Below are 16,267 nucleotides of genomic sequence, written 5' to 3'. Positions count from 1 at the left end.
TGTTGTGTCTTGTTAGATTGTAAGCCTGAGGGCAGGGAACCGTCCAATTAAAAAGATTGTATGTACAGCGCTGTGTAAATTTACAGCGCTTTATAAATAAAGGTTAATAATAATAATAATAATAATAATAGTTAAAGAGGTGTCAAACTGCATTAATTCTGCAGCATGGCAGCAACCTAGCTGCCAGTTCTTTGTCAGTTCCCAGGAAAGAAAGAGACAATTGTAGCTATTAGGCACAAATATGCTATTGGTTCCTGGCACACTGAAAAAAATAAATATAAAACTGCTGGTGTGTCATGTCAGGTAGCTTGGAAAGCATTATTGTAGGCCCTCATTGCTAGAAAATTCTCATAGAAGACCTAGAGGTTGTCTTTGCAGAGAAAAGCTTTCTCTGTCTTGTTGCTCCCCTAAAAATGCTTTATGTCTTATGGCCAGTATCCTTTTTTTAATGGTGTGAGCTAAAAAAAGAGAAGGCATTTTGAGGTGGGTCACAGACTTTGCTTAAAATCAAATGTTCAAATTTTGTGTGTACTTAGAAGACATAATGTGCTGTCTCGTGAGCAAAAAAATTATTCCTGAAAGCATGTTGTTGTAGTTGCTGTTGTGTGCATTCAGGTCATTTCCGACTTATGGTGACCCTTTGGCGACCCTATTTTCTTGCTGAGATTTATTCAGAGGGAGTTTACCTTTGCTTTCTTCTGAAACTGAGATACTGTGACTCTCTGAAGGTCATCCAGTGGGTTTTCATGGCCAAGCGGGAAATTGAACCCTGGACTCCAAAGTCCTAGCCCAATGTGCAAACCACTACAATACACTGCCTCCTTCTGAAACTACAGGCTGACTGTATGCAGTGGCAGATTTAGTACTGAGGGAGCCTTCTCTTGGGAAAGAAAAAGGTTTGCAACAGATATTAATCCTGGGAAGATACAGTAGCCGAGACAGAAGAGAGAGTAAGAAGAAGCAACAGGGTTTTTTATATGCTAGCCTTAGGGGAAGTTATCAAACACTAGAAAGACCACATCGATCATCCCTGCCAATAGCAACAACCCACTTGCATAAAACTCTGACTTCAGATGCAGGCAGTTCTTACACAACTCCAGTAGATGGCTCTAAAACCCAATTGTTTATTATTATTTTCAGAAAGAGCCTGACCACAAGTATGTGCTCAGAAGAACAAAAAAAAAAAAAAAAGGACAACTATCTTAAGAGAGTGTGCTGCATTTCTCCTGATCCGATTGTTTCATCTTTTTTCTTTTCTTTTTTCTTTTTTGGCTCTCCTATTAGAAAATCATTCTCTTATTTTATCTTTTTTTTAAAGTACCAACAGCTCAACCGTGGAAAGAAAGCAGGTCATATAATGGTGGGTGATGCTGGGATAAGTAGGGAAGTGCTTGTTAACTTGACATTTCCAAGGGACAAGCTGAGGCCATGGTGTGGTTGGCTCTTTAAAGACATACATGCAACAAAAAAATCTGGAGGGAAAAAAACCGTTAATCATAAAATGCACAGACTGCTACTGCTAACTACTGTTAGCTGTGTGCTCTCCCAATAAAAAAAGAGAGAGAGAGAGACCAGGGACTTCTGTAGTTTCCACTCCCACTTCTGTCAACTCCCTTTTCCTCCCTTAGAGCTATCTTGGCCAAACCATCTTTTGAGTTTTGTAATATATTTTTGTCCCCCTCCCCTTTCCCCGCAGACAAAAGATAAATGCTTCCAAGTAGCATGTTTCATTCTGGAAATCTATTTCCCCTACAAACACAATGGCATTCTCTCCACAATCTGAATTACCTCTTTTGTTGGCAGCTCTCAAAGGTTTAAGTTATTAGCTTCCTTTCCAACAGCCTGCTGACATTTGAATGGTGACATATTAGAACTTCACAGCAAGGTCTCGCAAAGAAAAACGCTGCCTTAACACGTACACCAAAAAAGATTCCCTCCCTTGCTCCCAGACCCATTTTTGTTTTCTTTTTAAAGGAAAGGAAACACTATGATATTGCAGACTTTTAAAAAGTCTGCTCCTCTTTGATTCAAACCTGCAAAAATCAAAAAGAAAATGCCTTTTGCCATACCTCTAGCACTTTCCCCATATATTTTAGATCATCTTGGACTTAGTGTAATATAACTGAAGATGAAAATTGGAAACTTAGCATGTCAAGGTAATCCATGTTCAGGTAAAATAGTAAGGAAAAGGAAAAGAGAGGCTGCCTGCACCAAAACTTAGCGAAGACAGCATTTAATACCTGATTGCAGTCAAAAAATATATTGTAGCACCTTAAATGTTAACAGGTTTATAAGCCATAAGCTTTCGTGGACTGGAGACTATTCTTTCAGAGGCTACAGTCCAGAAAGCTTATGCTTAATAAAACTTGCTTACTTGCTTACAGTTGGCACTCTATATCCACCGATTCAACCATCCACTGATTGAAAATACTCAAAAATATATAAACTGAAAAACATAAATCTTGATTTTGCCATTTTATATAAGGGTTACCATTTTACTACATCATTGTATATAATGGCACTTGAGCATCCACAGATTTTGGAACACATGGGGGGGGGGGGGTCCTGGAACCAAACTCCAGAGGATACCAAGGGCCCACTGTATTTATTATTCCTTTTCATTCCCCTTTTAATTTTTTTTTTCATTTCATTTCTATCCTGCATTTCTCCCAAAAAGGGATCCAAGGTGGCTCACAGATTAACTCATTTAAAAACTTTACAATAAAAACTAAAAAAAAACAATTAAAACCACCTAGGTAAAAACAATATAAAATTACATAAAACATACAAAAGTTTAAAAACATAACTAGAGCGCATACCTCATTAAAAGCCTCTCTGGCACAATTATATATTAAAAGCTTGCTTGTCTTTAAGGTGCCACAAGAATCTGTTGTTTTTGCTAAAATAGACTCCTGCGGAAATTTCAGAAGATTAAGAATTGAAAAAGCTGAGGTCATAATCAAATGCACAAAGCAAAACTGGACAAAGCTCAAAGTCAGAATACATAGGGCAGGCTTTTTGTGTGACTTCATGATCAATGGAAAAGCATGGTTGTCGTGGGCTCAAAGAGTGGTGGTATATCTTAACTGATCCATGGCTTGCTTGGATTGAGAAAGTTAGAGTATGACTTGACTGGATCAATTTACATATTATATTGTAGACTAAGATCTAGAATCTAATGCTGGCACCCAGCCTCAGAGTCAATAAGTATATATACATGTACAGATTTTTGTGCAAAGTGATGTGAGTTTTTGTTCTCTTTTCAGAAAAGGAATCCACTCCATCTCTTGAAACTAAAATTGCAACTGAGCACCATATCCCCTAATGTTTAGTGAGAGGAGGTGCATTCTCAGCTGCCAGTATGGTAGCTGTATGGAGAAGAGGGCTCCTATATCTTTAACAGTTCCAGCTGTGTGGAAAGGGGGGTTTCAGAAGCTACAGACTGCATGATAAGCTATACCTGTTGGAAGTACATGCAACTATTTAAGGTACAGGAGCCCTGTCTTGTTTTTCATGTAACTGCCCTAGCTGCTGAAGAGCTAGCTGAAAATCTGATAACCTTACCTCAGTCTTGAGTGCAATGCTTGGTGTTTAAAGTGCTTTCAAGCAGATTGCACAAAGGGCTTTCCGAATCAGACACAAACATTAGAGTCCTGTGCTTAGAAAATCATCCCACTAACAATGTTGTTGTTCTGCTTCTTTATGTTGATTCTGACTTATGACAACCCTTTCATCAGGTTTTCTTGGGATAATGTGAGTTACTGAGATAGCATGAGTTGCCCAAGATCATCCAGTATGTTTCCATGGCTGAGTGGGAATTCAAACTATGGTCTCACAGACTCCTCTCATACTCACACCACTGTAACATGCTGGCTCTTGTTTTCTTAGCAAAGATTTCTTTGGAGGAAGTTTATCCGCTACATTACAGTAAGTGAGTGTAACTTGCCCAAGGTCACCCAGTGGGTTTGCCTGGCTGAGCAGAAGATTCGAACTCTGGTCTTCCACAGTCTGAGTCCAACATGCAAACCATTACGCCATGTTGGCTCTGCCATTAAAATTATTCAGGCTTAAATAGAAGTAAATATATTTAAGAGTAATACACACACACAGGTTTTTAAACAGAGGCTGGATGGCCATCTGTTGGGAGTGCCTGGTATGGGGTTGGATTGGATGGCCCTTGTGGTCTCTTCCAAGTCTACGGTTCTATTATTCTAATTAACTAGCTAAGGAGAACTACAAAAATATGCTTTATTTTGTGGCGGGGGGAATTCACCATGCATGCAAAGAATGAGAGACACCTCCCTTTTTTATCACCCTACTTAACTCTGCTGGAAAAGAATGGTTAAAATATCGTAGATGCTAACTATGATGTTAGAGTTGAATAATGCAGATTGTACTTTCAATAATCTTGTGGCCTTTTCGCACACATTTTTAAAGGAAAAAACAACATTTGTTCTACTTATGAGACCCACCTATACCATGTCCGAGATAACAATATTTTTATCTATTTAGATCCCACCTTCTCCCAATATGGCTCAAGAGCATGTGTCAGCACAAGAGCGTGGCTTTTAGACCAGGACTGTAGAAAACTCTACACACGGGGCAAGATCTGTGAAGAAAGCCTTAATGAAGACAAGGCAAGACAAGACAAGGCATGTTTCCTTAAAGATCCATTTCTTTTCATTTCTATACATGTTTTATGTGCTTCATATAAAGAAGCAGATTCTTACACAAATAATTCTCTTCCTCACTCCACCATCACCAAACAGTTTACTGCTTCTCAAATAATGTTGCTCCATAAACGTCTTTATATGTACGCAACTGCTGTTTTCAAGTTAATATGCAAAAATCACTTTCATAATGTATTTGAAAGAGAAGGGAAGAGAATGTGACAAGTACAGTAGCAAACAGACGTCTGAAAAGATGACTGAGCATGAAAGGCAGAACAGAAGGACAGAGTTAAATGAGCTCAAACTCTTTCTCAGCTTTAACTTGAGATTTATTGGGCTTTGTGAAAACAGGAGTCAAACAAGAGTGAGTGCTGGCAGAGCAAGGGCAAACCTTGAGCATGATTCCCTATGCAGCTCTCTTAATGCACCTCATGCCTACTCCACAACCTCTGCTTTTCTAATAATTTTTTCATGAGCAGATACTGCCAATTGTGACAAATGATGCTGTGAGTTGGTGATGTGGACTTCGATTCACTGGGGGCCAGGTTGGGACAGCCACATTCATTTGATCCAAGGCTGAAATAGATTTAAGTAAGGCCAGCTTTTAAGTTCTGCAAATAAATTTGATGTCAACATTGCATGCACTGAATATTTGCTTTAAGCAACAGTTGCTTTTCCATTTATTAAGATAAATGTATTTAAATCTGACTTTTCTCCAGAAGTCTAATGGCCTTGGTGAATTTGAATGGGAATAGAAAGTCATGGGCTGATGAGCCCAAGACATGACTGCTGACTTCCAGAGCAGTGAAAGAACAAAGGCAACATGTATAGGACTATATACAACAGACTTGATGGTCGACCTTTAGCCCTTCCTTTGGCATCAGTTCAAGTCCCAAAGGTTGAAAGGCAGCATTTATACTGGTGGGTAAGGAACCAGAGTGCTGAAAGGTATTGTGTTTGAGTTGGCCACTGGATGATGAGAAATGTCTGTCTCTGCCAATCTGTGAAGGACCATTCAAAAACTTAAGTCTCCACTTGACACTACGTGGTCAGTGTACAACCCAATACTTTTGGGAACTTGCCCTTGCAAATAATGGTATTGTTTGGTTTTTGCCTCATCCCACACCTTAGGGCTTATCTACACAATTAAAATATTTCTCATTTGACTTGTTCCACCCACCTGCAATTCAGAGGAATTCAGGCTTTTTGTAAGCAAGGGTGCAAAAAAACTCTATAAATTCCACTAAAAAGGGATTTGTGATTTTTACTGGCATATCTGTGAGGATATGAAATCCTGTGATGATTCACATGGGTTTGCATGGCTACACATTTTCAGCACAGGAAAGGCAAACAGATGCAAATTTGTACAGCAGAATGAAGACAAATATATGTTGATGTGAATGTGTGAAAATCTTCAGCTATCCACATAATACACTGACATGTAAACTAGCCCCTAGGTTAGGAATGGTTGTTTGTGACTCTCCTCATGCAGCAGCATGAACCTTGTTGGCCTACTCAAGGCTGCCCCATCCATGGTGCTCGATTCAAACAAGATGGAAATTCTGGGTTGGGATTACAACTTGTTCTGAATAGGATTGTGTTCCCTCTGAAAGGTTAGGTCTATAGTTTAGGAGTGCTCTTGAATGCAGCACTCTAACAGGAAAGCCAGGTGGCTGCTGTGGCCAGGTGTGCCTTAGTCCAGCTTTGGTTGCTGTGCCTAGGAGGGCAGAACTGGCCACAGTGGTTCATGTCTTAGTCACCTCCCAATTAGATTACCATAATACACCCTACCTGGAGCTGCCCTCAGAAAGTGAAAAGAAGCTACATCTAGTGCAAAATGGGGCAACCAGACTCTTGTGGGTATGTATTTCAGTGTCCACATAACAATGGCCTTACAAAACCTGCACTGTCTTGCCATTTGCTTGTGAGCTCAATCTGAGGTCTTGCTTTCAACCTACAATGCCCTAATGGCTTGGGGCCAGGATGTTTGAAGAACTGCCCAAAATGTAAAATCTTTAGTAGAGGCCTTGTTGTGCATCCCACCCCACTGCTGTGATGCTAGGCTGGTGCTTACGCATGACAGGATTTCCTCTGTGACACCACCATGAATGTGAAATGCCCTCCCATGGAAGACCAGACTTTAAAGGAACCTGCTCTAGCTCTTCTACCTGGTTTTGCATTGTCCATGATCCTAGAACAATCTTTGGAGAATTTTGGTTTTTAAATGCATTTTAAGTTTTGTTTTCTTAACTGTATAGATATTTTTGTCCATTGCACAGCACCTCAGGAGATCCATGATGAGGGTGATAAACAAATGCTAGGCAAACCTGCTTTACCAGCACGAGGAGATAGAAACAGATAGAGACAAGAATCAATGTCTGATTGGTGCAGTAAGTCTTTGTAAAGTATTTACCCTAGGAGAAGAGGGGTACAATTTGAGCTCTGCCACTTCAGACAACAAAACAGCACTAGGTCCACCAGAACTGGGCAGTTGGGCACATTACAGTTCATGAAGCTAACAAGAATTTATTCTTTTGGCAAGAAGACAGATCCTTTTGATTCCTCCTTTAGACACTATTGAACAAGTTAGTATCTGCAATTTTCCAACTCAAGTTCTCATCATTAGGTTGTAACTGACTGAGAAAAACAGCAGGTTTTAAGAAACAGAAAGTACCCATTTCTCTCTCTCTCTCTCTCTCTCTCTTTAATGACACGTTCATTTAGAGCCTTTTCATCACATATGTAAACACATATTCATTTTGGGACTACAACGGGGCAACTAATTCATGTATTTACAGTCAGTCTTCAGTTTCTTTATTCATGAATTTAACCATCCATAGTCAAAAATATGCAAGTAATTTAGAAATTTCCATAAGAAAACCTTGATTTTGCCATCTTATGAATTTGATAGACTTTTGTTAATCAAGGAATACTCAGAGGTGGCTTTGCCAGTTCCTTCCTCTGAAATACAGCCTACAGCACCTGGTATTCATTGGTAGTCTCCCATCCAAATGCCAACCAGGGCTGACCTTCTTCACTTCTATGATCAGATGGGATCTGGCGCCTTTCTGAAATGTAGGGGGAGGGGAAAGAGCACTGCCATAAGAATTCTGCCCCTCCATTAAAGTTTCCTTCAATCCCCAATTTTTTGCATTGCGGTAACTTAAAACTTCAGTTGAACATTTAGAAATAGAGTTTGGGCATCCAAAGAAAAGGGGCAAGTAAAGCTACCAAATAAAGCAAATAGAATAGCTCTTGGTTACAATAATTTTTAGTATCTCACCCTTTGCAATGCTAGAAATTTGAGGGGCAAAATTTCATGGGAGTGCAGAATTCTTATCTGGGGGATAATCCCCCATCTTTCCCATACCTATGCTATGGTGCTATTTAGTCATACAAGGAAACCCTTCTACAAGTAAAAATCAGGCAAGTGTATATTGTTCAGGCAGGATGCACAACAAAAAAGAATAAGAACACTCTGTTATTCCTTTGCCAGTCTAATGCAATGCTGGTCATGGAGGATGTGAAGTTCTAGGAAGTATGGATGGATTTCTGGTGCTGTTTCCCTCTTTTGTCACTGAGTACACATCTAGAAGGAGTTCTAAACACTCAACTCTCAATGATGACCAGGCAAGTGGTTCAACAGAAGACTACTTTAGAGGCATGCAACTAATATAATTTCAGCTGCATTAATTTTTTTCAGTGTGCCTTTCACTTCAAAAGATCATCGGAGATCTCAGAAAGGAAACTTGCTCATGGTTTTCTTCAACAGAATGAAAGAGTGAGTCCCTTTTTATAAGAAAGCAAAATAGGTCACTTAATCACAGAACTTCATATGCAAAACATTAATAATCCTAAATAGTTAGATCAAAGGTTCATATCAGCCAGCATTATGGCTCTGGCAGTTTCTGGTCACACACAGAACTTGGGAAAGTTACTTTAAAAAAAATCCCAGCCAGCATGATAGTTGCAGTCAAAGAACTTTTCCAAGATTTGACCAAAGGCCTTGGGGAAATGCACAATGTGGGACATAAAAAATAGCTTTTCCAAAGCACAGGAGAAAGCTATCTACTGCCTTTGCACCACACTTTTGAACTTCCCAGGGATCACTTGTAATATATAGTGTATTTTCTCTGAACATGGATGCTACATTTAACTAGCCTAACTAAGAGTCATGTATACTATTGCTTATCATACAAAGCAAAATACGAAACCCATATAACGCTTTACTTAAAATGTCTGTACCAGCTGTATTATAATGGGACATAAAGCAATAAATAAATAGATAGATTGCTGACAATTTTAATCTGGTTATAACAAGGGCTACTAATGTTACATATTTTCCCCTCTCCTTTTGTAGAAAAGCACAGAGAATCACCCTCTTGTGAAAAGCAGGGACATTTCTTCTACACCTAGCATAATTGTAAGGATTTTTTAAGGGCTGCAACACTAAGACAAGCAGTATCTGGAGCCAAAAATGGTCAAGAACCTCTCAGAAAAATAGAAGTTAATAAATTACTTTCTCTATGTTCCTATTTTATACAATTCTCAGTGCCCTCAAACTTAAACCCAAGAGTATTTATTCCATAGCGTTTTGACAATGAAATAGCATTTCTCAATATGTGAGTAATATGGTTTGCTACTTAATGATAGCTCTGAATTTTCAGATGTATAATGGCCTTAATAATAGTAACTATTACTTTTGTAAGATGACCACCAAAATTTCACAGAGACCTGCAGGGTGATGGAACGGTGATTCATATGTCAGAAATGGGCTTTTGCTTCATTTAGACCATTACAGGAAAACTCAAATTATCTGGTTAAGAAGGCAGCAGAGATTAATTTCTTTTTAGAAAAAGAAGGTGCTGGAACTGAAACTTGGCTGAAATGTAATACATACATACATAGGAATGGCTTTAGGCTCTTAATTGCAGAAAGATGGATCTTGGTTACATCTGCTCCTTAGTAATTAAAAGGCACTCTATACATGTGCATACACACAATCTCCTATGAGGTTAATTCCAAGATAAGCCTTATACTGCAATTGTATGACAATATATCTGGGAGTAGATTCTGGTGAACACAAAACATCTGGGTAAATATGTGCATGATCATACTGTTAGTCTCATACCTTTCCAACGGTCCTGATTTGGCAGGGACAGTCCTTATTAATCCTCTGTCATCCCACTTTTCCAGCTGCTTTTAAAATGTCCCAGTTTCTTGCTCCTCCTCTTATTTTCCCCCTTTGCCCTGGCTTAGCTCATTTGCAACCAACTGAATTCAATGTGCAAAAGCAGTTTGCACTCAATTAACCCAGCACAGGGCAAAGGAGGAGGATCCTTTTCACAAGGCTGAAGCTAAAGCAGCTGCTGCAGCCTCCCCTAAGTTGTATGTTCTTCCTCATTAATAAGATTTGCCATCTTGACCACACTTTGATGTTGCTTGTCCAAACATGTCCTGTTTTTCATCTGTGAACTGTTTTAACATTAGCCTAAACACCCTAAAGGCACTAGATCCCATCTGATCGTGGAAGCTCAGCAGGATCAGCTCTGGTCAGTACTTGGATGGGAGACTGCTAAAGGAATACTAGGTTCTGTTGGCTATATTTCAGAGAAATGAACTGGCAAACTCACCTCTGAGTATTCCTTGCCTAAGAAAACCTTCTTATTTTTATGCAAAGAAGAAAAAGGAAGGAAGGAAGCCCTCTGAAATTGATGGAGTTGCAGTAAATTGACAGGTGACTTGAAGGCACACACACATGTAGTCTGCTTCTACTAGTCAGGAACAGGGCAAAGAACCATGCAAACCCCTGGTGCTTACAAAATGAGAAGCTATTTTGGGTACCTTCAGCTCCCTAAAAGACAAGAAACCATGTTCTTACCATGACCTCTGAGGCTCCACTAGGCAATATACTCTCATTTTCAAAGTCACCATAGGAACTTGTTTTTAAATAATTCTTTTTAAAATATGAAATCTTGGGCTGTCATATTCTGTATTTGCAGAGTATTTAAACACATCTCTGACCCTGAAACATGTCTTTTAAAAAAAATTAACAGCTATATATGTTCAAGTTATAAAGTAAGGGGGAAAAATACTAAATTGTTTATAAAATAAAGAGAAGAATATGCCCCCTTTCCTTTAAGAAGATGGAGAAGGCTATGCAGTTTATTTTCCCTGGTTAGGCAGTGGATGTTTTATTTATGCTTAACAGACTACATTTGGCATGTGTAAAGAATGACAGAAGTGTGAATTATGAAAGACCTTCAACCTATCCAGGAAGCTGTAATATTTGAAATAATAGAGAAAATGCACTTCCTGAACGGTCTGAAAAGAGAGAGGGAAAGATCTCTCTCACACAGACATACTGGGCAATAGAAGTTTGCTTTTGAAGTTTGCTGTTAATGTTGACTTTGTTTCAGGGCAGGGACGTAGCTAGGATTTTAGGAAGGGGGGGGTCCAGACTAAGTGCCACCATTATAATGGGGCTTGGGTGCGGCAGCGCAGCAGCACACACCATTCATTTTTCTAATGGAAGGGGGGTCCGGACCCCAACCCCCCCCCCCTTGGCTACGTCCCTGTTCAGGGGTAACATGCAATAGCATATGATTTCAGTTCTTTTATTTACTGTTACGCTATTCCATTGGTTCTTCTGCAGTACAAGAATGGTTTAATAGAGTGACTTACTAAGTGACAATTCATTTACATGTCTTAACACAAACACATTTGTCCTATTCAAAACTGTCCTATGATCTTATTAACCCATTGCTCTTCCATGAGGAACAGTTCTTAGTGCAGCATGTATCCCAATACCCTGCAGTATATTCTGCCAAATGATACAAATATATTCGAAAGCAAGGCTTCCGCACTGCAGAAATAATATAGTTTGACACCACTTTAACTGGCATGGCTCCATCCTATGGAACCCTGGAATCTGTTGTTTGTTCGGCCACCAGAGCTCTCTTCCAGAAAAAAACTAAATATAGTAGCTCACAAAACTACATATCTTGGAATTCTATAGCATTAAGCCATGACAGTTAAAGCGGTGTCGAACTGCATTATTTCCATAGTAGAGATGCAACCTCTGAGACAGGGTTTACCAGACCTCAATCCTTTACTATATTCTTTCAATTCTGGAGTACATTCTGTATGTATAGACAGACAGATATGCATTTAGTATTATGTGTATACAATATTAGGAATGTGAAGTTTCATTCCAGCTTCTTTCATTCTCACAGAGATGGATGAAAAACACATATAGTCTGTTACAGACTGCCAAAATAAAGCTGCTTCAGGTCTCTTTGGAGATATGCTATTTAAATGATGCATGGGTCCTAAGAGTCCGGAGGTCGCACCAAAGCCACACTCCATTCCTAAGCACTGGAGTGCAGCTTTGGTGCAGCTTCCGGATTCTTAGGACCCATGCATCATGTAAATAGCATATCTCCAAAAAGACCCAAAGCAGCTTTATTTTGGCAGTCTGTAACAGGCCGCAATCATATATTTTAGATTATTTTTCACATTTTAGGGACATCTTTATAAATCCTGTAATTCGGGAAAGTTTGCCAAAAAAAGGCAATGCTTTTGCACAAAATCCACATTTTTGTCCAAAATACACAATTTCCCCCCAGAATTTTATGTGTTTTGAAGATGATTTTAAAAAAAAGACCACTGGTCTTTTTGTTCTTGTGCTGTAGCCAAAAATCTCACAAAGGCTGACACTTTTCCAAATACAGACAAGGTTTTTTTTTAATCAAGGATAAAAAGAATGTGCAAATGTTCCTTACATTCCTAATACACACACCCCATGCCTACATGTGTAAAGGCGCAGGATTTCCTTTGAATTTACATTGGCCTGATTCTTCCTATTAAAGAAGTTTTCACTTTCTATCACTTGGAACATAATGGCTTAATAATGCTATATGGATCATATCCCAGAGTGCAAGACCCATATAGTTTAGAACTAAGGTCTCTTTTTGCAAGTTTTGATCACTACTGATTTCAGTCATAAGCAATCCTGCCTTTTGTACTAGGAGTATTAGCAGACACTTTGTTCAGGAACTGGCATTGCTGAGGGTCCAATATCTGAGTCAGAAAGGGGGTATCACCATTCTTTTGAACCTACTGACCTTGAAGCTCCTTCTCCTTACTGTTTTTTCTGGGTTAACCTCTCCCTCCCTCCCTCCCTCCCTCCCTCCCTCCCTCCCTCTCTCTTTCAGTGTGTGTGTGTGTGTGCTGTGTGCCTTCAAGTTGTTTCTGATTTATGGTGACTCTACCTATCACAGGGTTTTCTTTCTCAAGATTTGTTCAGAAGAGGTTTCTCTTTGCCTTCCTCTAAGTCTGAGAGAGTGTGACTAGCCCAAGGTAACCCAGTGGGTTTCCATGGCTGAGTGGGGATTTGAAATCTGGTTTCCAGACTCACAGTCCAACTTTCAAATCACTACACCACACCGGTGCTCACAGACTTAGCCTAACCTCTCTGATGAGGGAGGAATGAAAAGAATAAAGAGAAAGACCAATGCCCTCCACATGCCTTGTCCTCTCCATGTCTCTGTCTCTCTCTCAGTCTGGCAGTTGCTGCCAATTGGGAACAAAAGGAGAAGCAGAATGACCATTTTATATCATCCCAGTAAAGAATCTGCTAAACCGAAAAAATTAGGAAGAGATTAGGAAGAATTACTAAAATCTGGTACCAGGGATGGGAATCATGCAGACTTCCAGATCTTGGATTGCAAGTCCTAGAATGCTGAGAGTTGAAGTCCAATAACCAATGTGACATAGTGATTTCAGTGTTGGACCAGATCTCTGCAATACCAGGGTTCAAATTCCCACTTAACATGGAATCCCACGGGATGATTTTGGACAAGTCATATTCTACTCAGCCTCAGAAGAAGGTGGTGACCAATCTCCTCTGAATTAGTCTTGCCAAAACAAACTAAACTCCTAATATAGTGTTCCCATAAGTCAGAGTTGACTTGAAGACAATTTCTGGGGAGCTTCAATTCACATTCATGTCCTGATGCCTGTGTAGACAGAACTATGATCCATCTTGCCATAGTGGGGAAGACTCTGAGCAAGTGACCTGTGTGCTAGCACAATCTACTGCCTATGTGTTAAATCTCAATTGACAATTTGAAGGCCCCTCTTCTGCCTTCTTATAGTTCTTTATACCAAATATAAAGAAACTGGATAGACCTTCAAATGGAGCACCTCTTCAAACAGAAGTTCCCCCCTCTAAGAGAGATGTGGCTATTCTATGACAGAGGTTAGAAAAGTTACTTTTTGGACTACTTTTTGGATTTCAAGGATATCCCAACCAGCACTTCTAAGGCAATGGGTGACAGAAAGGAGAAATTAGGTTCACGCTGGAAGCAGCATTAATTGACAACACGCTTGCACAGCACTGACTGGGTTCTAACCTTACTGGAGTCCATGGGGGTCTTGTGACTAAAACTGTTCTCCCCTACAATATCCCCACTCCTTTTTCCTCCAGTCTCTCTACAAATCAGAATACAAAAATCTGCCACAGACATCTTGCATGCTCATGGCGACTGAGTGAATAAGCACATTCCTGGCAAGAGAACTGCAGCCTTAGATGAATTTCCAGCAGTTAAATCTCTCTTTTAAGCACTGATTCCCAGTAAGTCCTCCAGATATTTTCGGATATCAGCTCCCAGGAACCTCGACCTATGCAACTAGTGGTAAGGATTCTGGTAGCTAAAGTCCAAAACATTTGGAAGACACAAGAATGAAAACAAGTGATCAGAATTCTCTGGGAATCATTAAGTACAGTTCTGTGAGTTTCTTGCAATGAAGCCATGAAAGCTCAAAATAAGCTTAGATTTGTTTGCTACTGTACTCTTAATACATAAAGAACATATTGTTTCTCATTTCTTCCAATTACAGTGCAACTGCACTGATCAGAATGCATCTTTGAACATTAAATTGTTCCCTACATTCTAACTTTTGTTAACAAAAGTCACACATGCCATGAAAGTTTCTGATAAAAGTGATTCTAATGTCACATGAAAATATGCATTCATCAGAACATGCTGGACTACACTGAAAGGGATGAATATATAGGGGGGGCACAGAGCTTAATATTCTCAATTCTTACCCATTCAAAAAACAGAATTAATCTGTAATCAGTGCTGCAAGAGATTGAATTGTTTTCTGGTACATGCAGTCCTCCTGTCCTACCATTAATTGTCTGGGAACCAAATTGCTGTGAAAAATGGGGCCATACATGATTTTCCTCTTTCTGATCTAAGTGAAGGCGCAGAGCTTGAAAAGCTATTTTTAAGACTACAACTCCAGAATCTACCAGCCAACATGGTCACATAGTAGTCTGAGAAAGGAATTATTCTGAACTCTTTGAAGAAGAATTAGTCTACTTCTTAATTCTGTCTAGAACTTTCCTGCCATCTACATCATCAGAGGGGCAGTACTGCAACAGCAAATAGGAAGGTGGCACATTGCGTTACAGCTTTATACCCCAATGCTTCTTTTCTGCACTCTTCTACATATGTATTGCAAAATGCTCAAAAACTAATCTGAGGAGAGTTCCAATTTGTTTCCTACCCAAGATTCTTCCTGTAACTGGGTACATGCAATGGAAAGGGATGAAAGGCCAGGAATTGAGAGGTCCCCAGATCTCAAGATATTACAGTGAACCTTGAGTCAGTCCTGAAAGCAGGGGCTGTGGAAATTCACTTTAATAGGCCTAGATCCAATTCTGTCTCCCAGTAAAATAAACCCACTAAATGCATGGGAACTTGATAAGCGTCTTTAAATGTGGGTCACAATTTGTAAATGAAGCACAGTGGTCAGGATGCTAAACTTTCTTCCCAGCCAATGACATACATCTGTCAACTGGGAAGTTAAGAGTCATTCCTCCTCACCCTGACATCCCATTTTGTTCTTGAATTCTGAACCTCTCCCCCTTCTGTATGGTTTTGACAAACCTTATTTAAACAACATTGTGACCATCATGTCTAACTGGCCTCCCAGACATCACAGAATATATTGTTTCTCAATTTATGAAGAGGATAACCTGAGCTTTAAAGAAGGCTTTCTCTTGATTCCACCACCTTCATAGGGATATTTGGTGAAGACACAGGAGACAGCCTTCTCAGTGGTTTCTTCCAGCCTGTGGAACTCCTTTCCATGAGAGATCTCCCTGGCCCTCTCCCTGATCTCTTTCGGCTGGTAAGTGAAGACTTTTTGTTCAGGCAGGCTTTTGAAATTTCAATTGTCTAGCAGTAGGATGTGTGCCACTTTGGTGTAGTGGTTTGAGCATTGGATTACAACTCTAGAGGCCAGGGTTTGATCAGCCATGGAAACCCATTGCATGACCTTGAGCGAGTCAAACACTTTCAGCTCCAGAAAATCCCATGGTAGGTTCGCCTTAGTGTCAGCAAACCTATGTTAGAAATGACATGAAGACCCACAACAACAGCAGCAGCAGCATGTGTGAAGTGGTGTGCTGTGTTTTTATCTTTTATTAGTAACTATGTTTGAAATGTGATTTTAACTGTTTTTAATTATGTTCTTTAAGTAGTGGTTAATTCTTTTTTACTTTTGTAAAATAAGATTTTAAC

The 16,267-nt window shown here is 39.6% G+C and overlaps 1 protein-coding gene across 12 annotated transcripts in view; it reads right to left on the bottom strand.

Moving 5' to 3' along the window:
* MECOM (MDS1 and EVI1 complex locus) overlaps window positions 1-16,267 on the bottom strand; it is a 109,179-nt gene that overhangs the window by 79,335 nt on the left and 13,577 nt on the right. Inside the window, exon 1 of one of the 12 annotated variants that reach the window (XM_089508884.1) lies at window positions 9,802-9,937. The exons of the other annotated variants lie outside the window; for them this stretch is intronic. The gene's annotated coding sequence lies outside the window, so the exon portion shown is untranslated. Of the gene's footprint in view, window positions 1-9,801; window positions 9,938-16,267 lie in introns of those variants that run through there. 12 annotated transcript variants of the gene reach the window in all.

This window comes from Sceloporus occidentalis, unplaced genomic scaffold, assembly GCF_023333645.1.
Source record: "Sceloporus occidentalis isolate IW3139 unplaced genomic scaffold, rSceOcc1.0.p SCAF_2, whole genome shotgun sequence".
In the NCBI taxonomy this organism is placed as follows: domain Eukaryota; kingdom Metazoa; phylum Chordata; class Lepidosauria; order Squamata; family Phrynosomatidae; genus Sceloporus; species Sceloporus occidentalis.
This window is presented reverse-complemented; position numbering and strand designations above follow the sequence as displayed.